This window comes from Phyllostomus discolor, chromosome 12 (genome assembly GCF_004126475.2).
Source record: "Phyllostomus discolor isolate MPI-MPIP mPhyDis1 chromosome 12, mPhyDis1.pri.v3, whole genome shotgun sequence".
Taxonomy (NCBI): Eukaryota; Metazoa; Chordata; class Mammalia; order Chiroptera; family Phyllostomidae; genus Phyllostomus; species Phyllostomus discolor.
In genome coordinates, this window is record NC_040914.2 from 70885226 (window position 1) to 70910683 (window position 25458).

Consider the following 25458-nt stretch of genomic DNA (forward strand, 5'->3'; position numbering starts at 1 on the left):
CTCGCTTCCCTGAGTTCCTTATAAACATCTTCCTTGCAGAAGTGCAAGAATTTCATCCCTCCCTCCCTCCCTCCTCCTCTGCTTATCCTCTCCTCACTCCTCCTTCCTCCCTTCCTCTTTTCTTCACTTCCCAGGGGCAGTCAAGTTCAGCCCATTGAGCCTCCAGAGAATCTTCAGGAGACAGTGAAGAATAATGGAAAGAACCTCGGGCCGGAGGGCTGGAGTCCTGGGTTTTAGCCCCAATGTACTAGATGTCCTTGTACTTCATCTATAATGGGGCTGTTTCCAGCTTGGGCTAAAATCATAACTGCAGAATTGAACTGAACTCTTGAGGCATATAGTAGGTGCTTGATAAATGGTGGCCAGTTGTATATCATCCACTGGTATAATCAGTCCTCCACTGATTTTGCAGAAACACAACAACCTTGAAAATGTAGACCCTGACTATCTCAGGGGCAGATGTTAGTGCATGCTATGAGCTGTATGTTGAAATCCCAGGACCTAGCAACTGGGGTTACCTTCTTTCCCACTGCAAATATCAGGGAGCTCTGCTTTGTGTGAAGGTAGCCAAGCTCTCTCCTCATCTGTAATTAGAATTGATTTGTCTTGCACTTAGGTTCAATGTTCATATAATATTTTTAAAAACCAGGAACTTAAACACAGTAGAAGTTTGTTCTCTCATATAAAAGAAGTCTAGGGTATAGGCTCTCCTTTTAGGACTGGTATGGTTGGCCTGTGTTTTTCATGTATTCATTGCTACTTCTATCTTGCTGCTCCACTGTTCTTAGCACCTTGCCTCATGGTCCAAGTAGCTGCTCAGGTTCCTGCTACTGTAGCTGTATTCCAGTTAGTGGAAAGTAGGCTCTTGCCATCATATCTATAGTCCAGTTAACAAGAAGTGGAGGTGGGAGTGAGAATGGAAGATTATTCCCACCCTTTTTAAAAAAGGTTTTATTTATTTATTTCTAGAGAGAGAGGAGAAGGGAGGGAGATAGAGAGGGAGAGAAACATCAATGTGTGGTCACTTCTTGTGCACCCCCAGTTGGGTACCTGGCCCACAACCCAGGCAAATGCCCTGACTGGGAATTGAACATGCAACCATTTGGTTTGCGGGCCATTGCTCAATCCATTGAGCCACACCAGCAAGAGCCAGTTTCCACCCTTTTAAGGAGACTTCTGTTTTTATCTTATTGGCCGGACTGAATCACATGGCAAGTCCTAGCTGCAAGGGAGTCTGAGAAATGTAGTCAGGGACACATGCTGTGAGTAGGGCACAGCCATAACTTCATGTTTCTAGAACAGGTCATTCTTCGGAAACCTGCTCACATGTGGAAGGAGCTAAGACTGTAACAGGAGCCAAGATATGGAGTCAGTTTTCTTCAGCAAGGGTGTAAAGTAGAACAAAGAACTGACTTAACGGTAGCAGAGGTGGTCCTTGGACAAGAGTACAGGGCAGAGATTTTAGCTTCTTGTACATGGAGGAATGGGCTGCCAGAGGAGGTTGTGAGCTTTCTGAGGAAGGAAATGTGTAAGCAGAGGTTGAATGAGAACGTGTCACTCAGGGAGGCCACTTGAGTGTGTTCCACATCTGAAAGGAAGGTTCAAGGAGACTCACCAAGGAATTGCTCTATAAGGGGTCTCATCCAGGGATGGCAAATCATGGGTCTTGAGTTGTCACCTCCCCCCCCCCCCCCGCCCGTCCCCACAATGGCAGACATCACCGGCTCATCCTGGTGCCCTGCTGAACCCAAATGCCACCCGAGAAACCTCTCCGTAGCCTCTGTGGATAGAGGCTGGCTCACAAGGCGAACCTACTCACCTTTCCTGCATGAACCCTTTTCTCTCATTTCTATGGCGGGGCGGGGAGAGTGTTGTGCCCAGAGGTCCACATTGAGGCCGGCGGCAGCAGACCCAGGGTTCTGAGATCCAGGTCCCTTTCAGCCACCCCAGCGCCCCTCCTTGTGAGTCCTTCACCTCCCTGCAGGGAAACCAGAGCTACAGAGCTGGCGTGGCTGTGCCTTGTTTACTGGAGCTCAGTGCAGACGAGGCATCCCAGAGCAGGCTGAGAGGGCAGCACCCGCCACCCAGAGCCTGGGCTTTGCTGGACGCCCAGAAGAAGCTGGGAGACAGGGGCAGTGGGAAGTGAAAGTGTGCACTAGCCCTGTTAGTTCTGCTATTGACCCGGCAGGGTTTTTCCTGGGGGGAGGGGGAGGAGCCGGCTTTGTTTTCTTTACTTAATCTGGCCTTGCCCCAGAGAGAAAACTCATGCAGTCTCCATCCTGTTTGTAAAGAGGGCGTTCAGTGACTCGAGGTTGCTCGCCTGGAAGAACTGGGAAGATGTCATCTAGAGAAGTGAGGTGGGGGTTGGTGCTGGGGCAGCTCAGGTGGGACCAGGCAGCTTCATTTATTGTGGTGGTGATGTCAGCATATGACTTTTTTTTTATTGTGGTAAAATACACAATAACATAAAGTTTTACTATTTTAACCATGTGTAAGTGTGCAGTTCAAAGTACATTTAGTTGTTGTACAAACATCATGGCCATCCATCTCCAGAACTTTCTCATCTCCCCGGACTGAAACTCTGCGCCCATTAAAAGCCAGCTCCTCATTCTCTCTCCCACCGCCATCCCTGGGCACCCACTGGTCCACTTTCTGTCTCTCTGAATTTGACCACTCTAGGCCTCTCATAAAAGGAGAACCATATAGTGTTTGTACTTTTATGTCTGGATTATGATATTTTTTTTTTGCTTTTTTTAATTGAAGTGAGAATCACGTTACATAAAATCAGTCATTTTAAAGTGAACAATTCAGTGGCATTTAATGCATTCACAGCGTTGTGCAACTGCTGCCTCTATCTAGTTCCAAAACTTGTCATCACCACAAAATGAAACCCCGTGCCCATTAACAATTATTCCCCAGTCCCCCTGCCCCCAGCCCTCAGCAACCGGCATATGGCTATAAGCCTGTGAATTTGCATATGCTAGGCATTCTACAAGTGTATGTTGAATGAATGAAAGAAAATCCTTGCCAGTCGATGAGATGATGAAGAAAGCTTGGATTTCCTGGGTACTCACTGTGTGCCAGCTCCAGGAAGCAGCCGTGTTTCCCTGCCCTGGTTGTGCTGCGGAATCACCCTGGGTGAGCTTCCTAACCCTGGAGATTGAGACCCCTAGCCTGTGGGAGCTGATTTCATTGGTCCAGGGGAGGCCTGGACACTGGCCTTTTTCAAAAGGCGTCTGAAGTGACTGCTAGGCATTATTTCATTGTGCTGTAGCACTCCTTTGGGGCAGTTAATACTGCCTTCATTTCATGGACAGGAAACTGGTTCAGAGAGGTTGAGCAACTTACCCAAACTCATGCAGCTTCAAACCTTTGTCTGAGTCCAGAGCCCTGACCTGACTCTGCTGCCCTGCCCTTCCCTAATTAACTCTCTTGCATGTGATTTCGGAGGGGGGACCTATAGCTGCTCAAATGTATGCTGTGGGATAAAATAATTAAACTCTGTCTCATGGTTCGGATTCTTTGGCTAATAGCATTTATGGAGTGCTAACTGTATGTCAGGAACTATGCACATCATTTGCCTTTTCTCATTTTACTTCTACAGGAACCTCGTGCGGGGAGTGGGGCGCTGTCATAATGCAGTGTTTCCCTGTGAACAGACACTAAGGGGACATGATTTGCTCAGACATTCCTGGGGGAAGACACGTGGGGCTCCATTGCATCATGCAGGGGTCTCCCCTCAGCAGTTTCGGTGGGGCGCTCAGCCACAGCAGAGGGAGAGTGAAGGATGGTCAGTGTGATGTTGGTCTGAGGGTCAGGCTTGAAGCTGGACATGGAGTTTTCACAGAAGGGCCTGGGCAGTGGTCAATGCTCCCTCTGCCTAGTTTGACATAGTTGGGGGCTGCTAGAGTCGATCCAAGAGGAGCCCAGGGCTGTGACTTGGCTGTTGGCTTTCTTCAGGAGCATTATGTCACATGGTTTGTCCCTCACACATGTGTTTGAGATCTTTTCATACTGTGACATTCATTCATGCACCAGCCGTGACTTAGACCAGAGAGCCTGGCACTGTTCGGGCTCTGGGAACGTGTGGTAGACCAGACAGGTACAGTCTCCACTCCCCATAGTCCCGAGCGTTGCCAAGGATACAGGTCCGAGTGAGCAGCCCTTGTTTGAGCGAACGCGCCAGGCCTGGTCTCTGTGTGAGTTCTCTGTGTGAGTCGTTTCGGACTCACACCAGTTGCAGAAGAGAGGCCCTTCTGGAGCCCTACGTAAGAGAGGAAGAAAAGGCAACACAAGAGAGGGTGGGAAACATTTCCCAGGTTGCACCTCTTGTGCTGAAGTTGAATGGGGCCATCTGGCGTCAGAGCGCACGCTCCTAACCACATACAGATGATTGTGAAAGAGGAAGGTTTGGGAGCATCTGCATGGGACTGGACCACACTGAGGCCAGGGCAGGCCCCGCTGAGCCGAGGGCACGGGGGCTGTGTTAACTTCCTGGAGCTTCTCTAACATATTACTGTACACTTCCTGCCTTACAACAAAATACATCTATCATGTTATATTTCTGGAGGTCAGAAGTCCCAAGGTGGGTGTCATGGGACTAAAATCAAGGTGCTGTGTTCCTTTTAGAGGCTCTAGGGAAGAATATATGTCCTTACTGCTTCCATTTTTTAGAGGCTGCTTGAATTCTTCGGCTTATGGCTATATCACTCCAGCCTTTTCTTCCTTTATCACATCTCCTCTGACTCTGACCCTCCTGCCTGCTTCTTCTAAGGACCCTTGTGATGACACTGGGCCCACCTGAATAATCCAGGACAGTCTCCCCATCTCAGGATCCTTGAGCTAACCACAGTCCCATTTACCATGTCAGGGAAGGTTCACAGGTTCCAGGGATTAGGACAAGGACATCTTTGGGGGGTGCTGCTGGGTGCCTGAGAGCCTGGGGCAAGGACTGAGAGGGGTGCACAGTGGGCAGGAGCGGCCAGCAGGGTGTGGGGGGGGCTGATGAGTCATGGTGCAGACTGGGAGCTGGGCACCTGCTTCTGAAGTCGCTTCTGGAGACAGCACCTCTGCTCCTGCCTGAGCCTGTGAGGACGTGTGCATCCAGGAGGATGGCCTGGTGAAGAAACCTCTGCCCCTACCCCCACACAGGAGCCTTCCTCCTGCTGGCTTTGGACAGGGGGATGGAGAGCTGGGAGCATTGGTGTCCTTCGATCTCCAAGACAGGGGGGAGTTTGGCTGTTGGGGGTTGGCAGGCCCCATATGCTACGTCTTCCCACTTTTGTGGGGTGTGGCACCCCCGGGTTTTGTGGAGGCCCTGTAGCTGGGTGAATCCAGGTTCCTCAGCCGAGCCTGTCCCCAACTGTAAAATGAGAGTGAGACAGGCCCGTCTCACAGGGGCACCTGTCAGGAGGCACCAGTGAGGCAAGTCACGGAATATGCCTGGTGTAGAGCGGGATTGCTTGCGTGTTCATTTGGCAGGTGTGGCCGAACACCTGCTTGGTGCGAGGCGCTATTCAATGCACAGAGTGGAACAGATGAGGTCCCAGCCCTCTCAGAGCACCCATTCCACTGGGGGAAGAAGAAAAAGCAACAAGGAGATAGAGAATCTTGTCAGCTGCTGGTTAACACTGTGGAGAGAAATCTAGTGGGATCAGGAGGACAGGAGTGCTGCTGTGGCTGGGGAGGGGGCACTGTCTGTGTGTGGTAGCACTGTAAATTAGGTGGTCAGGAAGACCTGGATGAAAAGGTGACGTTTGAAGAGAGCCCCGATAGAGGTAAGGGAGCCTGGCCATGCAGTTATCTCAGCAGGTGCAAAGGCCCTAGGGTAGGAGTTTGGCATTTCCTAGGAAGGCAAGGATATGAATGTGGGTAGAGCAGAGTCAGCCAACTTGAAGGAAGGTGGCAGGAGCTGGGGTCAGTTGAGTCTGTTGGGGGTCCAGATGGTGCAGGGCCTTGTAGGAACTTTGGCTTTGAGTCCAAGGGAAAAGGCAGCTGTGCTAGAGCGGATATGAGAAAATGGCAGCCCCCAAGTCCTAAACACCTCTCTCTGTCCTACCCTCCCTCCCTCCCTCCCATTCTGCCCTCTCCTCCCCTTTCTGTTGCCCACTGTGTCTGGGGGAATGGCTGGCCCATCGAGGCCTACTGATTAAGCCCAGGGTCCAACCTCCCCAGCAGTCTGGTCTGGGGACTTAACTCAGCCGTCCCTTCCTCTAGCCAGCGTCACGATATGGCTTTTGCTATTTATACAGCACGGTGATTTACAGCTCTGCTTCTAGAATTTCGCAGTCCATCCCACAGTACATTATCTCTCCAGGCAAATAATGGTGATCTTTATCCAAATCAAAGGACAGAAATTAGGGCTGTAGACAGTGTTGTCTGCATTTGTGCTTCCCACCCATTATACTTCCACGTGAACTTTCAGCTCCCGCCGGAATCTCGTGTAAGGTAGCATCCTGTTTAGCTCGATTCCGTAGTCAATCATTTTAGGGTTACTGAATTCATTGATGTTTGTTGAAAAACTACCGCGTTGGGGGTTTTCTGCTAGATGTGAAGTTTGGTGGTGACCAAAGCAGGTACCTTTTCTGCCCTCTCCTATATAGTGTTACAGAAAGCAAGAAAACAAACTGATGAAATAATTTCAGATGTGTTCAGACATTACCCTTTTCCACCGATCTTGCCAGGTCAGCTTGGAGGCCCACCTGGTAGAAGCCATCCTTCCCTTTTGGGCCCTGCCTGTCCACCTTTCTTCTGGAAAAGTCGTTTTTGGTGAAAAAGCCATGGCAGCGGTGGAGTGTCACTTGCTAGCCTGGGGCCGAGTTCTGAGAAGCAAAAACGGCTTGTGCAGGACCCTGGTGGCACTCAGTGGCCCCAGCCTGGACCAGCCTTTTGTGGTTGGTTGCCACGTCTGCCTCCCCCCTGGGGAGCCAGGAGGGGGTGCAGGTTGAGCTCCATCTTGACTCTAATGGAGAAAGATTCCCCAGTTAAAGACCTCCTGCCCCCTTCCCTCAGTAAAAACCATCTCCTCTTGCCCTTGCTCCAGAGGCAGGAGTGGCCTGCCGGGTGTGTGCACATGCCTGTCTAGTTAAGGGCCACCGATGGGACTTCTGCAGGCTGTGGACATACTGGGCAGATCCAATACTGAAAACTCCAGCCAGGCCCGGGAGATGCCAGGTGGCTTTTGGAACAAGTGTGAAATTTAGTCTCCTTCTCCTGCCCCTTAGCTTTTGGGCCGTCTTAGGTTGACTCTTGGCTTCCTTATTCCTCTGTCCCTTCCTAGGCACGTGCTGTGCTCAGGTTCCTCCTCGTCCCACCCACCCTGCCTGCAGGCAGCCCTTAATATCTCGCTTTTCTGTCCGAGGCTTGCTTGGTGGGTTTTGAGCAGCAGTTTCTGCCCTGGGCTGTACGTCAGAATCGCCTGGGGGCTTAAAAAAATATGTTGAGCCCTGGGCCCCACCCAGAGGCTAGGGTTCCTGTGATGTGTGGTGGGGCCGGGCGTCATTTGTTACTATGACATCATCTGTCATACTGGCCGCAGAGTGCTCTGCTGCACGTGTGCAGCAGAATTGTTCCCCATGACAGACGTTAGAGGTATTTCAGGGTTTCTGACGGCAACACAAGTCTATACCCACCTTTGTGTGAGATCTTGACTGTCAAGAAAAGTCATAAATGACTTTGAAATGGGTGGGAAACGGTTCCTGGGTGTCTTGTCTGGCTCACCCATCTGAGCTATTTCTGCCTTTCATTGTCTTTGTGCTATTTTACAACTCCGATTGTGGAAAGCTGATAATAGCGTACACGATTCTTATCCACTGAAATGCCAATTATTTGTGCCTGTGGAATGCAGTTGATTGCCGCCAGGCACCAGAGATTGTCCAGTCACTCCCCAGGTGATTATCATGTACAGCCAGGGGACCTCAGCTTAGAAGATTCTAGGTGATTTCTAAACCCTGTCCTTTGTTGTCCTTCTGGGCTCTGGGAACCGTTGGCTTATTTTTTTAGTTGTATGTTTAGATAGCCCAGTGGAAAAAATAATGAGAGCTAACACTTACTTGAGCACTTACATATAATACACCAGACACTTTTTTGAGAATTTTTGGTATTAAAATGTGGATGTCATTGCATGGAGATAAGGAGCAACCTGATGAAATAGGAACACTTATTATTCCCCTGTGCAGATAGGGAAGGGGAGGCCAGAGAGGTTGCTGGGGGTAATATTGCTCAAGTGGAAGGGTTGGGCCTGGCCGGGTCCCTGCCGCTTTCTTCACAGAGTCACTTAGCTGCTGGGAGCCTGTGCTGTGGGGCTGATGACCCTGACCCTCCAGACATGCTGCTGAGTGGTAGGGTGGAGGGGACGAGCCTGGCAGGCGGAGAGGCGCTCAGTGAAGGCCGTGTTCCAGGCTGTCACCCTGTGTGCTTGGCGTGTTGGTTCACATGCTTGTCACCTGCTTGGCCAGAGTGAGTTGCACATCACACTTCATATGAGTGTGCTTAGGGGAAACAAATGAGGCGCATCTCCCACAGTGGGGCCCTCCCAGGGATGTTCAAGTTTCCAAGACCCTGGCTGTGGATCTAGTTGGTGGACTGAGACATCAAGGGACATGCGCGCACACGTTCCGTGCCGGGGCCTTCCATCCATTCTACCAGCAAGGCCTCAGAACAACCCCGGGGAGTAGATACTGCCATCCCCATTTGAAAGATGAGGAAACCGAGGTTTATTTATGCGTTCTTGGGTTCCTTCACTCATGTACCTTGTGTGGGCCGGATATGCTCTAGGCTGCAAGACACAGTGTGAAATTAGGAAATTGCACTTTTGAGTTGTTACTGGAGTTCACTATCCTTCAGGTGATGTGATGTGTTCAACAGCCCAGAGAAGTCAAGAGAGGTGCCTGAGGCCACACAGCCAGGAAGTGCCGGGGCTGGGCCTGTATGCCCTCCCAAGCCATTTTGCATTTGAGCATACAGGGTGACTCTCTAAGACCAGGAAGTCCCCCGCTCCAGTCAGACAGTTTCCGGGTGTCCTTAGCCCAAGGAGGCCCCTCACCCAGTCCCCAGAGAGACCTGGGCTTCCCAGGAACTAATTCCTTAAGGGAACTTTATGGCTCTTAACTCCCTAAGCGGATCCAGATGTGCCTTGTGGCCGGCGCTGCTGCAGATGTCCTGGCCAAAGCCAGCTTGGTTTGGAAGCCCAGCCCCGGCAGCCGCCAAGTCTGGAAATGAAGTAAATGAGTGAGTTGTTCTTGGCCATTTTCCCCTCATCTCAACCCAGCTCAAATCAGACTCGGGCTCTGACCTCAGGCATCGCACATTCCGGTGTTCCCCCGGCCTCCTGGGGCTCCAGGGCACCGGGCAGGAGAAGATCGTGTTGGGGGTCTTGAGCAGGACAAGGGAGTGTTCTGCAGGGAGCGTGGGGCGTGGGGGTGGGGCAGCTGAAGCCGCCGCATTCCTCCACACACCAGTCCTTGCCTTGCCATAACAGAAGGGGACTCCTGCTGGGCCGGGGCTGGCCTCCAGCCTGTGGGGGGTCCAGGCCCTGCTGGGAGCAGAGAGGCAAGACGGGCCAGAGCAGCTGGGGTGGGGCTGATTTGGGGCACCTCTCTGTCCCCTCGGCATCTCCGCTGTGCCCGGGAGCCCCAACTATACAAATCTGGACTTCCCGAGCACTGCGGGCATCTCTGCGGAGGGCCTCTCCCGCTGGGCGGTCGGCGAGAGCTGCACCTGGATTCCTGAGGTCCTAGGGAAGCCGCTTCAAACCTGGGTGGTCAGGGTGAGCATGGCGCTGACTTCTCCAACCCCCCAGGTCTAGACCAAACCACACAGTCCTCGAGGGTGAATCACTTTGAAGTGTGGGGCTCGGGGGCCTGTGGCAGGCCTAGGGAGCCGACTTGGCTGGAATGGACAGGCAGGCAGGCTCGTCCCACTTGGCTTCTGGGCGGCTCCTCTCCTGCGGAGCAAAGGAAGCCAGAGGGCAAGGGTCCAGGTGTGGAGGTCAGAGAGGCTGAGTTCAAATGCCACTTCCTAGGTGCATGATCTTGGGCAAGCCAGTGATCTCTGAGCCTCAGCTTGTGTCATCTGCAAACTGGGGGCATTGTTGTACTTCCTTCAGAGGGTCCGTGTGAGGACCCAAGGAGAGGATCCCTGAAGCGATTAGCCTGGGGACTGGCTCCAAGTTTTGTGTGGTACCAAACATTAGTTTTGGGGTGGCCTAGCCCCACCATCACCTCAGAGCCACCCCACCCCCACTGACACACAATATAAACAAAAAAAAGGGCTTCTTCTGCCAACAGTTGTTAGACCACCTGCCTATGCCCCTCGCTTGACTGCCCCAGCCCCTCCTCTGTACAAATCTGGAGGGGCCAATGGTGTTCCCTGTGTATTATGACTGTTGTTGGCTCTATGACCTCTGTATACTAAGGGTGAGAGCAGTGTTATTAATGTTATTACTATTGTTATTTATTATTGGCTACGTGACCAAGTCACTTGAAAGCGAGTACCATTAACCATAGTGGTTAAGAGTTCCGATTCTGGAGCCAGTCTGCATGGGTTTTAAATTCCTGGTCCTCTACTCACTAGCTGTGTGCTGTTGGACCGCTTACTAAGAGTCTCCGTGCCTCGGTTTCCGAGCCTGAAAGTGGAGATGATAACACTGCCCACCTCACAGGGTTGCTCTGAGAACGGGCGAGCCGATGGGTGTAAAGTGTGTGGGGCAGGGCCTGGTGCCCAGAGGAGCACTGTAGCCCCTCCTCTGCTCCTCAACAAGTCCTGGCGTCGCATGTGGTTCTCTCCAGGAGAACCATGGTGAATGCCAGCCTCCTGCGACTGCTGTAAGTGTGGTTGGCAGTTCCATCCCCTTGGCGGCCCCTTCACCCTGGGGTTCATCAGCTTCCCTCGCTGTACCCCGGCCCCAGCAGGGCTCCTAGAACTTCCAGGAGCACCCCAGGAGGACCCTGGAGTCTCCAGACCCATCTGGGAATTCTCGCCCTGGCTCTTCACTCACTGTGTTGTCTTGAGACCCAGCATGATCAGTGGGACAAGGAATAATGACCAGCGTGTCAGTCAGGTTGCAATTGTAAAGTTAGATGCATACTACTGTCATCTGACATTTGACATTTGACTTTGACTCCTGACTCTGGGTGGTCACTGGGAGACAGAGCCTGCCCATCAATCATTCCTGCATGTTTCATTCATTCAGGTTTTTCATTCGCTCTGTTTCAGTTCATTGCTTTAATTCATCCTCTTTATTCATTCTTTGTCATTCGTTTATTTTTAAAAATTTATTGAGTTTCTGTTATGTCTTAGCTTTACTCTTGGGCATGGGAGATACAGCCATGAGCTGCTGATGCCCTGTACAGATGCTGATGGGGCTCTGGAAGGCTGACTTGAGGGGTCAGGGAAGGCTTCCTGGAGGAGGTGACATTTACATGGACACCTGGGAGGGAGCTGGAGTCAGCTGGGTGAAGTGGTGCTTGTTCCCTATAGAAGGGACCTTATCTGCAAAGGCTCAGGGTCCCTAGGGCGAAGAACCTCTGGTGGGGTGATCCTTCCTAATCCCTTGTAGTGAGTTGCACCATTTGGTTGCAGGATCTTAGGTTAGAAACCAGCAGGAGAGGTCTCATTTGGGGGTCCTGCGTTCCAAAAGTGCCACTGTGCTCGGAAGTCTGGAAGCTCTTCAGTATGGGCAGGGACCCTGCACCCATTACTACCCAATGACCCACGTGGCTGCCATTTCCCCCAGGACCCAGCCCCTGGGGAGGCCTTGGCTTCCACGTCTGGGTTTTTGGAGCATCCTCATCCTCCTTTCTGAAATGGCACAGCAGCCTAGTGCAGGGTGGGGGTGAAACTCAGCTGTGGTGTGTGCGAAGTGCCCAGCACGGGAGTTTCTCACAGGCTTCTGGGGTCCCAATTCTGGCCGGTTGGGTCCCCTGAGCGGAGGAGTTGCGGGGAAGGAGAGACTGAGGGAACTTCCCCAGCCACCCAGCACTAGGAATTGGGCTGTGGCCTCCTGCAGGGGTTCTAGAACCCAGCAGATGTACTGAAATTTTTAGTTCCTGCCTGTGGCAAGGCAATTTGTCATGTTTCTGGGCAGCAGGATTCTTGATATTTTCTCAGTGCCAGCCTTCAGTCTGGTGCCCTTTGGGTCCCTGGGGAGCAGGCAGGGAAGCAGAGAGGGCGTGGGGCTCGTGGATGCCGCGGCGGCCTGGCCAGAGGCTGGCAGTGTCCCGGGGAGCCTGTGTCCCCTTGGGGGCTGTAAAAGGCCAAGTTGGCCCTCGGTTAAGTGTGGCCAAAGGTTCCTGTTCCTCAGGAAAAATCATCACCACCACTTATTAATTAATGGATTCAACATTTATTGAGCTCCTGCTATGATATGAGCTAGGAATAGAGCACGAGAGTGTCCAACATCCCTGTTCTCGTGGCAGTCGTGGGGCAGGGGCGACACTAACGTAATGAACACGTAGCACGTTGAGGGTGGGCGAGGGCCGTGCAGATGACCCACGCAGGGGAAGGGGGCAGGAATGCCCACGCTGTGAACAGGGCAGGCTCTGCCAGGAGAAGACAGGAGCTGACATCGAAGGAAGGAAGGGGTGAGCTGCTTGGGTAAGTGGGGTAGAATGTTCCAGACAGACAGCAAATGCCAAGGCCCAGGGGAGAACATGGCAGGCACGGAGGGGCGCCGGCTCTGGCAGCCGTTGAACAGGGAGCATGACACACACCGCTTCCTTTTATTCGGTAACCCTCAGAGCGGGGACTCTGTCAGCATAGTTCCCATTTTACAGACTGGTCCCGTGGAGGCCCAGGGTGATGCGGCACACAGCAGTAAGTGCGGAGTCAGTGTTCGAACTTGCTGTGGCTGATGGTGCAGCCTCGGCTGGTGTGTGTTTGCCGCCATCCTCATCTGGCTGCAGGCTATAGTCAGAGACCATGTGTGGGCCCCTCAATACCGAGTCATGTGTGGGGCATGGCCTTGGGTCATCTGCAGATCAGGGGTATTACCTTCGCAGGGGCTCTTGGCTGGCAGTGCTGGGGGCTGATGCACCACGTGGCCCGGAGCTGCCTCCTGTGTCACAGGGACAGACAGCTGTGGGTAGGGGCATCCAGGGGGTCGGAGCTCTGCTGTCCAGTGTCGGCCTCACAGAAGCCGGTGAGGACGGGTCTAGAGGCCCCGTGGGGGACCCGGTGCCCTTCTGAAGCCCTCTGCCACCACATGTGTGACACCGAGGAAATCGGCCCCCTTTCTGAGCCTACTGTTCATCGTGGTGAAAATGGGGTCAGTAAAACTCCCTGCTCTCCCTCCCTCCCCAAGATTTTTGTGAGGATCAAGTAAGATTATATACAGGAAAGCCTTCGTCAGCTCTAAAGCCCTGTACATGAGAACGCTGATTTTCCCTTTATTTAATTGCAAAAACAGTATCAAAGGGACATTAGAATTTAAAAAGACAAGGCAAGAAAAATCCTTTTCTTGCAATTTTACCACCTTAACATAACCACGGATATCCCATCCTACCTCAACACGCGCCTGCTGAATAGACTTCAGATGAATCCAGCTAAACTCAGATAAGTTCTTGCTACTTGCTATCCCAAACATCATCCCTCGATGTCTGAACTCAGGAGCTAAATGGATTTGGCTATCGAGAGTTATTTGTATTGACGTTCTAATTGTTCTCTTGGTTTCTGACCATATATGCACGCATCTTTATGTCATTACTGGGGGAGCTGGCCGGGTTCCTTTTCATTGTTTCCGCTGTTGCCATTGGCAGGGATCGTGTTCTGCACAGTCCTCACCTTCAGCACTTGCAGGGGCTACCTGATAGCTGGCGCACCATGTTTGTGCGACGGTCTCCCTTCGGCGCGATAGTGAGGCCTCCTAGCCTCTTTTCTTCGGCAGAGTGTGCCACAGCGAGTATCTGTGTGCTCGTAGCTTTCCCTCCCCTTTCCTATGATGATGAATAATTGTTTGGAAAAATTCCCAGGAGGGAGATTAGTTGGTCAAGGGAGTATGAACGTTTTGATGGCTTTTGATATCGATGAGGCTATATTGCTTTCCAAAAGAGTCGAGCCCGTTTGCAATGCCATCCGCAGTGCTCGAATGTCCTCATTTTAACGCAGCCCAGTCAACTCTGGGTGTTGTTGTTTTTCTTTTTTTTTTTCTTTCTTAAATTAACTTCGTGGGTTGAAAATGGTGCAGTGTTGAGCGTTGTTAATCAACAGTTGGCTATGAGACACATGCCCTGGTGTTTTCGGCCCATGCTGTGTTCTGTGTCCTTCTGTCCCTCGTCACTCAGCCGTTAGCACTGCCGTTTGCAACAAAGATGATACAGTGTCCTCTCCAGCTGGGACCCCTCCTCTCTGACTGAGGCGCATGGGGCAGGATGGGGGCGAGAGCAGAGGGGAGGGGACCCTGCAGGGGTCCGGAGTGGAGGGGGCCTGGGGAGCATCAGGCAAAGGGGGAAGGGAAATGAGGGCAGTGGAGAAAAACAAGAGGGAGAAGCAAAGACAAAGCTTCAAAAATAGACCCCGGAAACTCGGTGAGGATAAGGAGAAGGGAGAGCCGCTGATGAGAGGCAGGATGTGGCAGAGGAGAGACGGGAAGTTGTTGCAGGGGATGGGGGCAGAGATAGGGGGCAGAGAAGAGGGTTGCCAGGGGCAGTAGCTGTCTGAGTGGGCTGTGTGTGAGCATGTGAGAGGAGACGGAGAGACAGAGGAACAGACCGAATCACAGAGAGACAGAGACAGAGAGAGAGACGAGGGGAAGAGAGTCAGAGAGGAAGAGAAACAGAGAGGTGAAGAGAGGGCAGGGATGAAGAGAGAGAAGGAGAGAATGAGAAGGGAAGGAAATGGGAGAGGTGAGTGGGGAGGTGAATAGTGCTGCATGTCTGATGCCATTCCTTTCTCTGGGGGGTGGAAGGGCTTCTGAACCTGGCAGGACCAGGGCGGGCACAGGGAAAGGGAGTCAGCAGACCGCACTGTGCATTGGAAACTTGAACGAGAAGTAAAGCACGTGGGTTGTAGCTGGGACCCAGGTTCCTACCCCAATGCCGCCCCTTCCTGGCCACGTGACCCCGGTTCCACCTCCAGTGATGGCACTGTCCCCACAGAGCGCTGGTAAGCACAAAGTGAAGAAGCGACCCCACCAGGGCCTTCCACAGGGACACTAGTCAGCTGCCACCCTGTGAGCCAGGAGGCCCGGGGCAGTGCCCGGCCTGTCCTTACCTGGTGCCTAGTCCAGCACATGTGGATGCTAGTAACATTGTCCGCTTCGGCAGGTTGTCATGAGGGTTAAATGAAGTTTGCTATGTAAGGTGCTTGGAGCAGGACCGGCCCAGAGTGTACATCACTGTGGGACCCGAGGGGCTGCCCACCTTGCTGTGATGACGACAATGGCAGCGGAGCAGCAGCCAGCGTGGTGTGAGTCCTGAGCAAGGGCCTCACCTCGTTGATCCCCTAGTGGCGTGGCCAAGTGCGTCCGATGGCTCCCGCTTCTCACACAGTGACGCTGAGGGCCAGCGTGTCCCTGCGATAGCAAAGGTAGTAACAGTGAGCAAACTGCTTTCGAGGGCCTCGTGTGTGCAGGACGCGTGTGTGTCTGCAGGCCTCCCGACAGCAGAGCTGACAGGTGAGGAGGCCACAGGTCAACGAGGAGGGGGCTTCTGAGGCACGTGACCGCAGGGACACAACCAGCCCGAATGCGGGTCCATGGGACGTTTGGTTCACTCGTTTTGAGAAAGTCTCAGGGAAGATGCTTTAGATACTTGTTAGCTGTTTTTCATCTCTTTATTTAAAAAAGATCAGTGTGAGTATGGAAATGTGAATCCATTTGTGATCTGACAGCTGGGGTCCCTGGCTCAAAGGTAACAGCCCCATCACGTGGGTGAGGAATGTTCTGGAAGCTTGCCTCCAGGCGCCATCCTTGCCCGTAGACCAGTCACCTGGGGAAGCTGGGCGAAGACTGGGTTGGCATCAGGCAGTTGGAGCTGTGTCTTCCTGGGCCTGTGCCTGTGGCAGGTCCTGGCTCCACGTGTACCGCCTCCGGCCTCCGCTTCACAGCTTGCCTGCACCTCCCTGCTAACTGCAGTGTCGTCCTCTCTGCCCCCCTAAATCCCCCCCCCCCGCCCCGGGCCTGGGCGGGGGCGCCCAGAGCAGGTCCCAGTCAGCTGAGGGTGTTTGCAGGCGTGTGCTGATAACAGAGCAGAGCAGATGCAGGGGTGGAAGGTTCTCCAGAATCGGCCTTTATTGTCGCAAAGGGTGGGAAAGGAGCCACGTGGCTGCCCCAGGAGAGGGTGGGCCTTCTTCTCAGCCTGGACCTGGGCTGCTCCTTTTTCAGAACTTTCCAGGGGAAGGCAGCACAACCTTCCTTTCACCTGAGGGAGGAAGTGGAGCAGGACACACCTCCCACAGGAAGCTGACGTCAGAGGAGAGGCTTAGAGAGGTGCGAGGGCTGGTTCCTTTCCCGGGACTGGGTTCAGGGGGCTCCTTGTGCCGAGTGCAGCGTGTGTTTCTCTCACAGCGTGACCAGTGGGGCTGTCCCCCTCGCCTGGCCCGTGGTGCCCAGGGACACGTGGTCCGGGGTGGTGTGGCCCGGACTCAGACTCCAAACCCTGGGCTCCTTTGACTCTCCAGGGTTGCCCAAGTTCCTCTGGGTACTGGGTAGTCTTGACCCCAGACAACACAGAGTTGGTTTTATTATTAATTCTTAATAAGAGTAAATAATGTTTATTGAGAGCCTCTAGGTGTCAGGTATTTTCCTGCTTTATCTCGTTTGGCCTGCTAAAGAAGCCTCTGACAATTGGCATCGTTATCCCCACTTTACAGATGAGGAAACCGAGGCACAGAGTAGTTACATAACTGGCTTATATTGGAGAGCTGATGTCAGAGGTGGGACTTGCACTGGGTCTGGCGACTAAAGCCTTATACCTGGGCACTTGAAGGCTTTTGGCAGGTTAGGTGACCTCTCTGAACTCCAGTTTCTTCTGTACAAGGACCTAATCGTGCTCCATAGGGTAGAGGTTCGAGTTACGTGAATTAATAGCTGTAAAGTGCTGGGCACAATGTCAGGTATGGTCATCATCACCACCACCACCACCACCACCACCATAACTCAGGGTCTCAAGAGGAACAGACACTGATATCAGAGTGGAACTTCCTGGCCTGGGCGAAGCAGAGGAGCCCCCATGGGTGAGACTCCAGGCAGGCTGGGCACAACGGTAGGTGGGAGACTGGCAGACCCAAAGGGGTGAGGCTCTTCAGTGGGATCTGTACGTAGGCACGGACATGTAGAGGAGCAGCTGCCAGAGTGAGTGGCGGAGGGACCTGCAGGGGAACAGACAAGCCCAGCCTGCTACTCTGTTTCCCCCCTGCTAGGAGGGAAGTCATGGATTTCCACTCCGTCCAGGGAAGAACGGGACTGGCCTCTTGAGTGTAGTCTGCTTGGGGAGGGTGGAGGGGAAGCCAGCTCTATGCGATCTGCTGCTGGTGTGGCTCTGCCCAGCGGGGTGGGGGACTGTTTCCAGAGCTGGCTGAAGTCACGGACCCGCTCAGTGGAGAGGGGACAGGTATGTCCCCTACTCTGAGATATCCTGGGCCCCTCCTCCTTTGATTTTTGTGGGAGGAATGTTTGAGACCCCAAAGACCCAGAGGCCTCTCATTTGGAGGCCTGGAGACTTGGAGCTCTTCTGGTGGAGGAGACACAGCCCCAAAGGACATTTTTGAGAGCTTTCACCTCCTCCTCCTCAGTGATAGGGAGCATCCCTCCTGGAATGTCCACTCACCCCACTCCGTTACTCTGCTGTTGGCTATTTTTTTCTTTCTACCTTATTCTCCCACCTAGACAGGAGGTTCTTAGTCCTTAGCCCTCTCCTCTCCGAAATGTGCATGTCTCTGAGATAATCGCCTAGCTTCTTCCAGCTGTGAGGTTTGCAGGAGCAGAGGCGGAGTGGCCACCGGGGGAGGAATGCAAGCAGCAGGGGTCCCGTTCCAGGCTCGGGGAGCAGGGGAGCCAGTGACTGAGGGTGGGTGCCTTGAAGACATTGTAAGTCTGGGGTTGGAAGCTCAGCTGTGTCTCAGTTTTCTCACCTATAAAGCAGGTATAACCATAGTGCCTACCTCAGAGGGTTGATGTGAGTGGTGGGTGAGTTAACGCGTGTACCATAAACGGAGCCTGGCCCATAGCAAGCACGATGGTTATTGTTATTAACCAATACATTTAGCTAATTAAAACAATAAACGCTAAATCAACATTTGTTGTGCCTACTGTTGTGCTGAATATACAGCAGTGAACAAAGCAGACACACCCCTGCCGCCAGGGGCCTTTCTAGTCGGGGAGACAGGAGGCGGATCAGTGAGTGGACCGTGTGGGATGCTGACGCGTGCCGTGGGGGCGGGGCTGGGGCTGTGCATGGAAGGGTTCTGCCGCGTTAAATGGGTGAACTTTTGTGCACGTGCGTTCTGGGATTTTGGTGTCACGACTCTCCTCAAACACCATGGCGAGGAGAAGGTTTATAAAGGCATGCTGTCTGGGTTGAGGAGGGGGGTCAGCTCCCATGGGGACCCCTGCAACCCATTTAAAGGCCCAAGGGAACACAGTTTGCAAATGGACACTCCATCTCTTCCCACTTAAAATGATCCATCTCTAAAAATCTTCTTTTAATCAGAATGGGGGAAGGGGCAAAGGGCAGGTTTAAGAGGGAGAAACTGGGGCCACAATTGGGAGACAGTGCTGGGGACACCTGCATGCAGCCTGGCCGAGGGGTCATTTACTCACCCTGTGAATTGCAGAGACGTGCTGGGTTCTGCTCCCCTTGAGGGGTGCCTGGGGCTGTGGAAAGGTGTCAGTGTAGGGGAAGGCGAGGACACTGGGCCTCCTAGATACAGCCAACAGGCAGGTGAGCAGCGCCCCCCGCACCCACACTGAGGTCCCTCCTAGCCAGGCGTAGCTGTGGGGTCCGGCAGCCTGGGGCTCCCATCTGCCCAGGTAGCTGCGGGCCCCTGATGGCTGCCATTTGTAAGAACAGCCATCATGTGGGAGGACCTGCTATGTGTTGTAGGAGATGTGTTTTTAGCCTTGTAGGGGGTCCTCTCCACCTGTAACCCCGAGTGGATGATGGCTCTCTAGCCTGGAGGAAAAGCTCGGGGCCAGCCTAGGTTGAACCATTTATCCAAGGCTGCCCAGAGCTGCCATGTTAAAGCTCAGGACTGCTAAGCATGGCAGTGTGGGGGCTCAAGAACCATTTCGAGAGAGCTCCTGGAGGTACTGACAGCATTGGGAGGGGTGTCCGGTGGGGCAAGGGGACTTTCACTGTCATTAGCCTGAGCCTTTTAGGGCCTTACGACACAGCCAGCTCTGAGAGGTCACAGTGATAACTCATCCTGGTGGTGACATCTAGCCTTAGCATGCCGGCTCCCCAAGAGTATCCAGGTCTTGGCAGCTGGAGCTGGCTAATCCAAAATCCCCCGGGACTCGAGCAGAGCTCCCAATGCCAGTTTTCAGAACTTACGTCGAGGCCCTGCTGTGAAGCCACCAGGCCTGCACTCTGACTCTGCTGCTGGGGGCCAGCCTGGAGGCCGTGATCCGCGTGGCACCCACACCGTCTTTTCTGCCACAGCAGCCCCGGGCTCCTGTAGAAGGCTCCTTCTGCCTGCACAGACTGGGGTCCTGAGTCCTCCTCAAGGCAGCTCAGGGAAGGGGCTCTGTCCCCAAGAAGCTTCTCAAATGCTACATCCCTTGTTTAATCCCTTTTCTGGGCACTAACTTTCAGTTTCCTTTCACTGTTCTTTGTTTGTCCATTCACTCACTCTCAGAATAGAGCAGTCACTGAGAGGACAGGCACAGAGTTGAACAAAGCTGGCTTGGAAGCCCCTGCTCCTCCTTGTAGGCCTGTGGGCAAATTATTTAGCCTCTCAGTTGCCTTGTCTGAAAAAACGGGGATGGTGCCCAGGGCTGCCGAGAGGGTGAAATGAAATAGTGTATGTGGAGCCCACGACACAAGTACGTCCAACAGGTGGTCCGTGCGATGCTGTGTGTCTCTGTCCCTCCCTTGGTCATGCGTGCTCTTTCCTTCCTTCCTGTACAGCTTGCTAAGGCACATGGGTGAGTCAGGTGTGGCGTGTGTCCCCAGCCGTGCTGGCCTGGGTTCTCTTCCTGACCTTTCTCCACGCGAAGTCTGCCCACCCCAGGCTCCCAGAAGCTCTGAGGAGACCCTCTGGGCATCTGGTTATGGATTGCCCAGGCTCCCCAGAGCTGCCTTTCCCACTGGGGTTAGACCCATATCACCGTGATTCGTTCCAAATGGGTCCAGCATGCTCCCAGAACATGCCTGCACACACGTGTGCACTGACACACGAACAACATGTGCCTTGGGCACTCAGGTGCACTTCCTTCTCCAGGCATCATGGTTATGCACAGCACACACATTTGTGAATGGCTGAGTGCATCTCACTTGTGCACATCCATGCACACCCTGCCCCTGCGTGTGTACTCGCTCCATTTATTCCATGCTGTGTACACTCTTCCAGATGTACACAGGTTCCGTGCCCAGCTGTGTAACCATCCACCTGCACTTGTGTATTTATTTTTTTAACACACATATGTAGCATTTGCTGTGGCCCCATGTAAGTATTTTACAAACACAGATTCATGTAACAGCACTGTGAGGCAGTGATTACTATGAGGCCCGCCTTCAGATGGGGGAACTGAGGTGTGGAGCAGTTAGGTCGCTTGCTCAAGGCCCCATGTTAGTCCAGGCCGGGGCTAGAGTCAGTCCCAGCCTGGCTCCAGTCCAGGCTCTGCAACCCACTTGGTGTTGTTTCCTTGTGAACGTGCGTGTACATGCACCAGCCGCACTGTGTGAACGCGTGTGAGCATGGTGTCTGCCCTCAGTGTGTGGATGTGATCACAGAACACTCCTCGAGATCCCAGGTGCACACGCCTCATACATGTGTGTGGAGGGACACACAGTACATGTGCTGGAGAGTGTGCTCATGTCTTTTATTGTTAAAGACTTTATTTATTCATTTTTAGAGATGGGGGAGGGAGGGAAAAAGAGAGGGAAACAAACATTGATCGATTGCCTTTCCTACCTGCCCTGACTGGGGACGAATGCGCAACCTAGCATGTGCCCTGACCGGGAATCGAACTGTCAATGCTTCACTTTGCGGGACAGTGCCCAACCAGCTGAGCCATGCTGGTCAGGGCCATGCTTGTGTCATATGTACACATTCACATGCACACACATGCACACCTCTCACCATGCCCTGCATCTCTATCCCGGCACTTGCCCAGTCTCTAGCTCTCTCTCTGAGGGTTCTTCTAGATTGTTCTCTGTTTCCTCACACTCTCCAGTGAGAGAGGGAAGTGGCTCGCCCACCAGGGCCACCCATGCTCAGTCCCTTCCTGGTTTGTGGCCTCTGTGTGGGAGGTGTCCCTGACCAAGCTGCCTCCTAGCACCCCACAGCTCTTCTCTCTGCCGGAGCCCCCACTTGACTTCCTTCCTGTGCATCTTCACTGCTAGCACAGGGCTTCAGCCCCCCAGGACCTGGGAGCATCGTGCTGGACAGGGCTGGGGACACAGCCACATCACAGGGAGCGGAAGTGACTGGTCCGAAGGCTGCCCACAAATCGGCAGCAGAAAACTCACGTTTCCTCCTCCTGGGCCTTCGTTTCCCGGCAGCCCTTCTTGCCATTCGAGTCCTTTCTACCCCAGCCCCGCCGCCGCCCTGGCGGGGCCCCCTGAATCCAAACCATGTCGGCGTCGGTGTCTCCCAGTCCTGCCCAGGGCTTGCAGTTGTCGCCCGCTGCTTTCAGACTCAAGTCTGGGCTTGTTGGCCTGGGTGAGACTGTCTCCTATTTTGGCCTCATCAGAAGCATCCAGACTTCTGGGCCAGGTCCTCCAGTGTCCTTGGCTTGCCCCTCACCCTCTGGGCTCCTTAGCACATTCTGGCTTTTACCTGTCTCTATGCCTTGCTTGGCTGTCCCCTTGGGAGGAGCCCCATCTTCCCTTTTCTAAAACATATCTGTCCCCAGGGAGGAACCCAGTCTTCCCTTTGCGTCCAGCCCTCTTCAGTCATTCCTTGTGCCTGCTCCTCCTCCCCTCCCTCCCTGTGTGTGCCTCAGCCCCTGACCCCATTAGAGTTCATGGTCAGTGCTGTGTGAGCACCGCTGGGTATGGAGCCAGGGGCTTTGATAGATCTCTTGTAGCTTTGCTTTTGTTGTGTTTTGCTTCTTTATCAAAATTCTCTCCTCTCCCTCCCTCCAGTCCTTCTTCCTTCTCCTCCCTCCCTCCCTCCCTTCCTTCTTTCCTTCCTTCCTTCCCTCCTTCCCCTGTGTCAAGCCCTGAGCACTGGCTTCTTTACAGCTCCGCAAATTGAACTAACAAGGGGAAGATGCTAAAGAGATGAGAAAGCAGTTGATTGTGCAGGTGCCCTCTTGCCAATTGGTTAAAAAGTTTTTATGAGCAAACCTGGTGGTTCTCCTTCGGAAAATAAGCGAAGACCGACCACTTCCTGCCACTTCCAGGAGCCACTCGAGTGCCTGAGCTTTCTAAGACCGACCAAGAAACCGAAACTTCAGGCAGGCTTCCTTCATTTTCCTGGAGAACTCCGAAGTTTGTATTGGTGGAATTCCACTGGGCCCAACGGGGTTGGAGATTGCATTTCAGTCTTGTCTTGCAAGGGAATTTCTGAAATCGAGTAATTTGGCGAGAGAGAAAAGGGGAACTTGGGCTCGTGACGCAGGCAGCAGTGCTCCTCTCTTCCTCTGGGGCCGGTGCCTCTCGGTTTTGCAAAGGCCGCAGGGCCTCAGGGGACCCAGACCCTTCCTCCGAGTCAGCCGCCTGTTTGGGCCCAGATCAAGCCCTGCAAGTGCCTGTGCGCTGGGTTGTCTCAGGGTGCCTTGTCCTTCTTGCTCTGACCTGAGTCCTGAGTCCCTGAAGGATGGGGACAGAGAACCTGTAGCTCCCCACCCGGAGGGCTCTGCTTTTGGAGGGTGGGGGGTGGGCCGTGGAACTGCAGGTGGTTAAGACACCTAATTAGCTAGTTACATTACCCCTCTGTGCCTCAGTTTCCTTAAAGCAGGACGATTCTAATCCTCCCCTGGGCGTGGCAGGAGGACATTTTTATTCAATGAACATGCGTGTGGTAGACCTACCACATGCTAGGCCCTGTACTCAGGCTTTGCAGATATTAACTGTTGTAATCTTCACAGTAGCCCTCTGAGGCATCTACTGCCTAGCCCCATTCACAGAGGAGGAAGCCGAGACCCAGAGAGGTTAAGTTACTTGCCCAGCTGGTAGGGGGCAGGGCTGGGCTTTCAACCAGGGGTCTGGCCCCAGGGTCTGGGTGTGCCTCTCCAGACGGGATCGATGAGATGCTGCTGTGCATCCACAGGGTGACCGCTCGCCCTGGTTTGCCTGGGACAGCCCCTGTGTACACTTGTAGTCCTGGTACACTTCTCAGTCGTGCCCCATTGCATTTCAATCTACAAGTCTCCTGTTTTGGAGGATGGATTACATGCCCAGCCTATGTGTGCACTGAGAACATTCCTGGGAACAGCATGGACCCTGGACCCATGGCAGTGCAGCGGGGGACACGGCAACAGAGGACTCAGTTTGTGTAGCTTGGGCATGCCAGGAGGTGCCCTCCTCCATCAACTCATTCACCAGCCTTCCCTGGCATCTCTCGAGTGCCAGGCAGTAGGGCTGTCATGCTGGGGGTGGAGCAGGTGCCGGGCAGGGAGAGGGAGATGAGACACAGCTAGCAGCTCTGGGAAATGGAGACCTGCCCTTCTAAGGAAAGCTAAGCATTCCTGTTAGGATCATATTCCCATTTTTTGTTCGGCAAATTACGGCAGTATGTCATTAAGGAACACGTTCTGATTGCCTATTGTCTGAATTAAAAAAAAAAGAAACAAGACAAAGGCTTTAAGGGCTTCTGGTTGTGTGGCGGGTATTTAGAAGTTTCCACTCCTCAGGCCTCAGGGCAGGGCCAGGGCCCTGGCTGTGCGGGGCCATTGCTGTCCTGTGGGTGCCCGGCGATCGGTGTATTCTTGGTCGTGCCCACCTTGCCCCATCTCTCTGTCCTTGAGTGTGTTTGCAGGGTGTTGTGGGGTGAGGCTTTCCCAGGGAGATGGCTGAGCAGCTGAACAAAGGTCTTCTTTGGCCTCCCAGTTGATATTTTATTAAAGACCTGCCCTAGTTCAGCACGTGCTAAATACGGTGGCTAAGAACCCTGGCTGTGGAGTAGGTGACCAGCTTGTCCTTGTTTGCCCAGGACTATCCCTGTTTAAAAGCTGAAAATCCCAAGTCGCAGGAAAACTAGACAGTTGGTTACCCCGCCCTGGGGTGAAGCCAGCCCCGGGTCACCACATCCATTCTGCTGTGTGACTGAGGGATAGTACTCAGCTACACTGAGCCTCTAAATGGCTTCAATGCTACCTCTTTCACAGGCTCATTGTGAGTGTTGGTAATTTATGAGAAGAGTCCAGCACAGAGGCACCTCACAAATGGCAATGAGCTCGGTTTCATAATGGCTTTAAATTATCCTAAGATTTTCTCCGTGGTACTGAGGCAGTAGATGCTATCCTCCGATCTCAGTGGACCACCAGGCTGCCTGCCAGGTCCCAGGCATCCCTCCCCGCTCTAGACGTCAGTCTGGTCACTGCGTCTCAGGGTGGGTGTCCCACTGCCTTGTCCTCTGAGGTTGCTTGAAGCCTGTGTTCGTGCTTCAGACCTTTGTGCTAATGGCTGGGCCTATGACATCGACGTTGTCGCCTGGGAACAGGACGGGGTGTGTGTGGGTAGCTGGCGTTCCTTGAGCGCCTTCTTCACACCGAGCATTGCGACCTGTGTGCTTCGAACCCTCACTTTGCAAATGGAGAGTTGAGGCTTGAAAAGGTCACATTATGCCCCCCACGTTAGAAGGTGGCAGGGCAGGGGCGCCAGCCTGCCCCGGCCCCCTCCGCAGTGAGTGAGGGGTGCCGGCCAGCGTGTCCTCGGGCCTGTGCTGCTCTGTGAGGACGAAGCACAGAGGGCAGGAGCTAGGGTGTAGAAACTTTTCTGGTCATTTAACATTGCAAAGACATTTTTATTATATATTTTCAGAAGTATCGATCTGCAGTGGATTAGCTATTAAAAAATAAAAGTCGAAACTGGTCTTTCATCATTAATATTGTAGATTGAACACTGCTGCTTTGGCCTGTGCTCTTTAGCCCCTTGTGTCAGCCAGTCGTTGGAGCTTATGCGGCAGTCACAGTCCCGCCCAGCGGTGGCTTTGCGCAGCTGAAGTTTCTTGTTTTATGCTGCGTGCCCAGGGCACTTCCCCAGGGGATCTTGCCCAGCTCTGGCTGATGGAGATCCCATCTCAACATGTGCTTCCACCATCATGAAGGGGTGAAGGCACACTTGGTACACGGGCGTGCAAGTGACACACTTCCCTTTTCTCGGGTTGCCAGAACCACACCTATGATTTAAGGGG

At 53.4% G+C, this 25458-nt stretch overlaps 1 protein-coding gene and 2 long non-coding RNA genes across 3 annotated transcripts in view; 2 read left to right on the plus strand and 1 right to left on the minus strand.

Moving 5' to 3' along the window:
• LOC114488084 (c-Maf inducing protein) overlaps positions 1-25458 on the plus strand; it is a 227860-nt gene that overhangs the window by 28361 nt on the left and 174041 nt on the right. The gene's annotated exons all lie outside the window — the stretch shown is intronic.
• On the minus strand, positions 471-12043 carry LOC118497555. The gene is made up of 3 exons (XR_004900079.1): positions 12033-12043; positions 1820-1824; positions 471-605 (listed from the first exon to the last, which is right to left on the minus strand). It is a non-coding gene; the product is annotated as an uncharacterized LOC118497555 (long non-coding RNA).
• Positions 4652-21871, plus strand: LOC118497558. Its single transcript, XR_004900082.1, has 3 exons — positions 4652-7437; positions 8018-8021; positions 21861-21871. It is a non-coding gene; the product is annotated as an uncharacterized LOC118497558 (long non-coding RNA).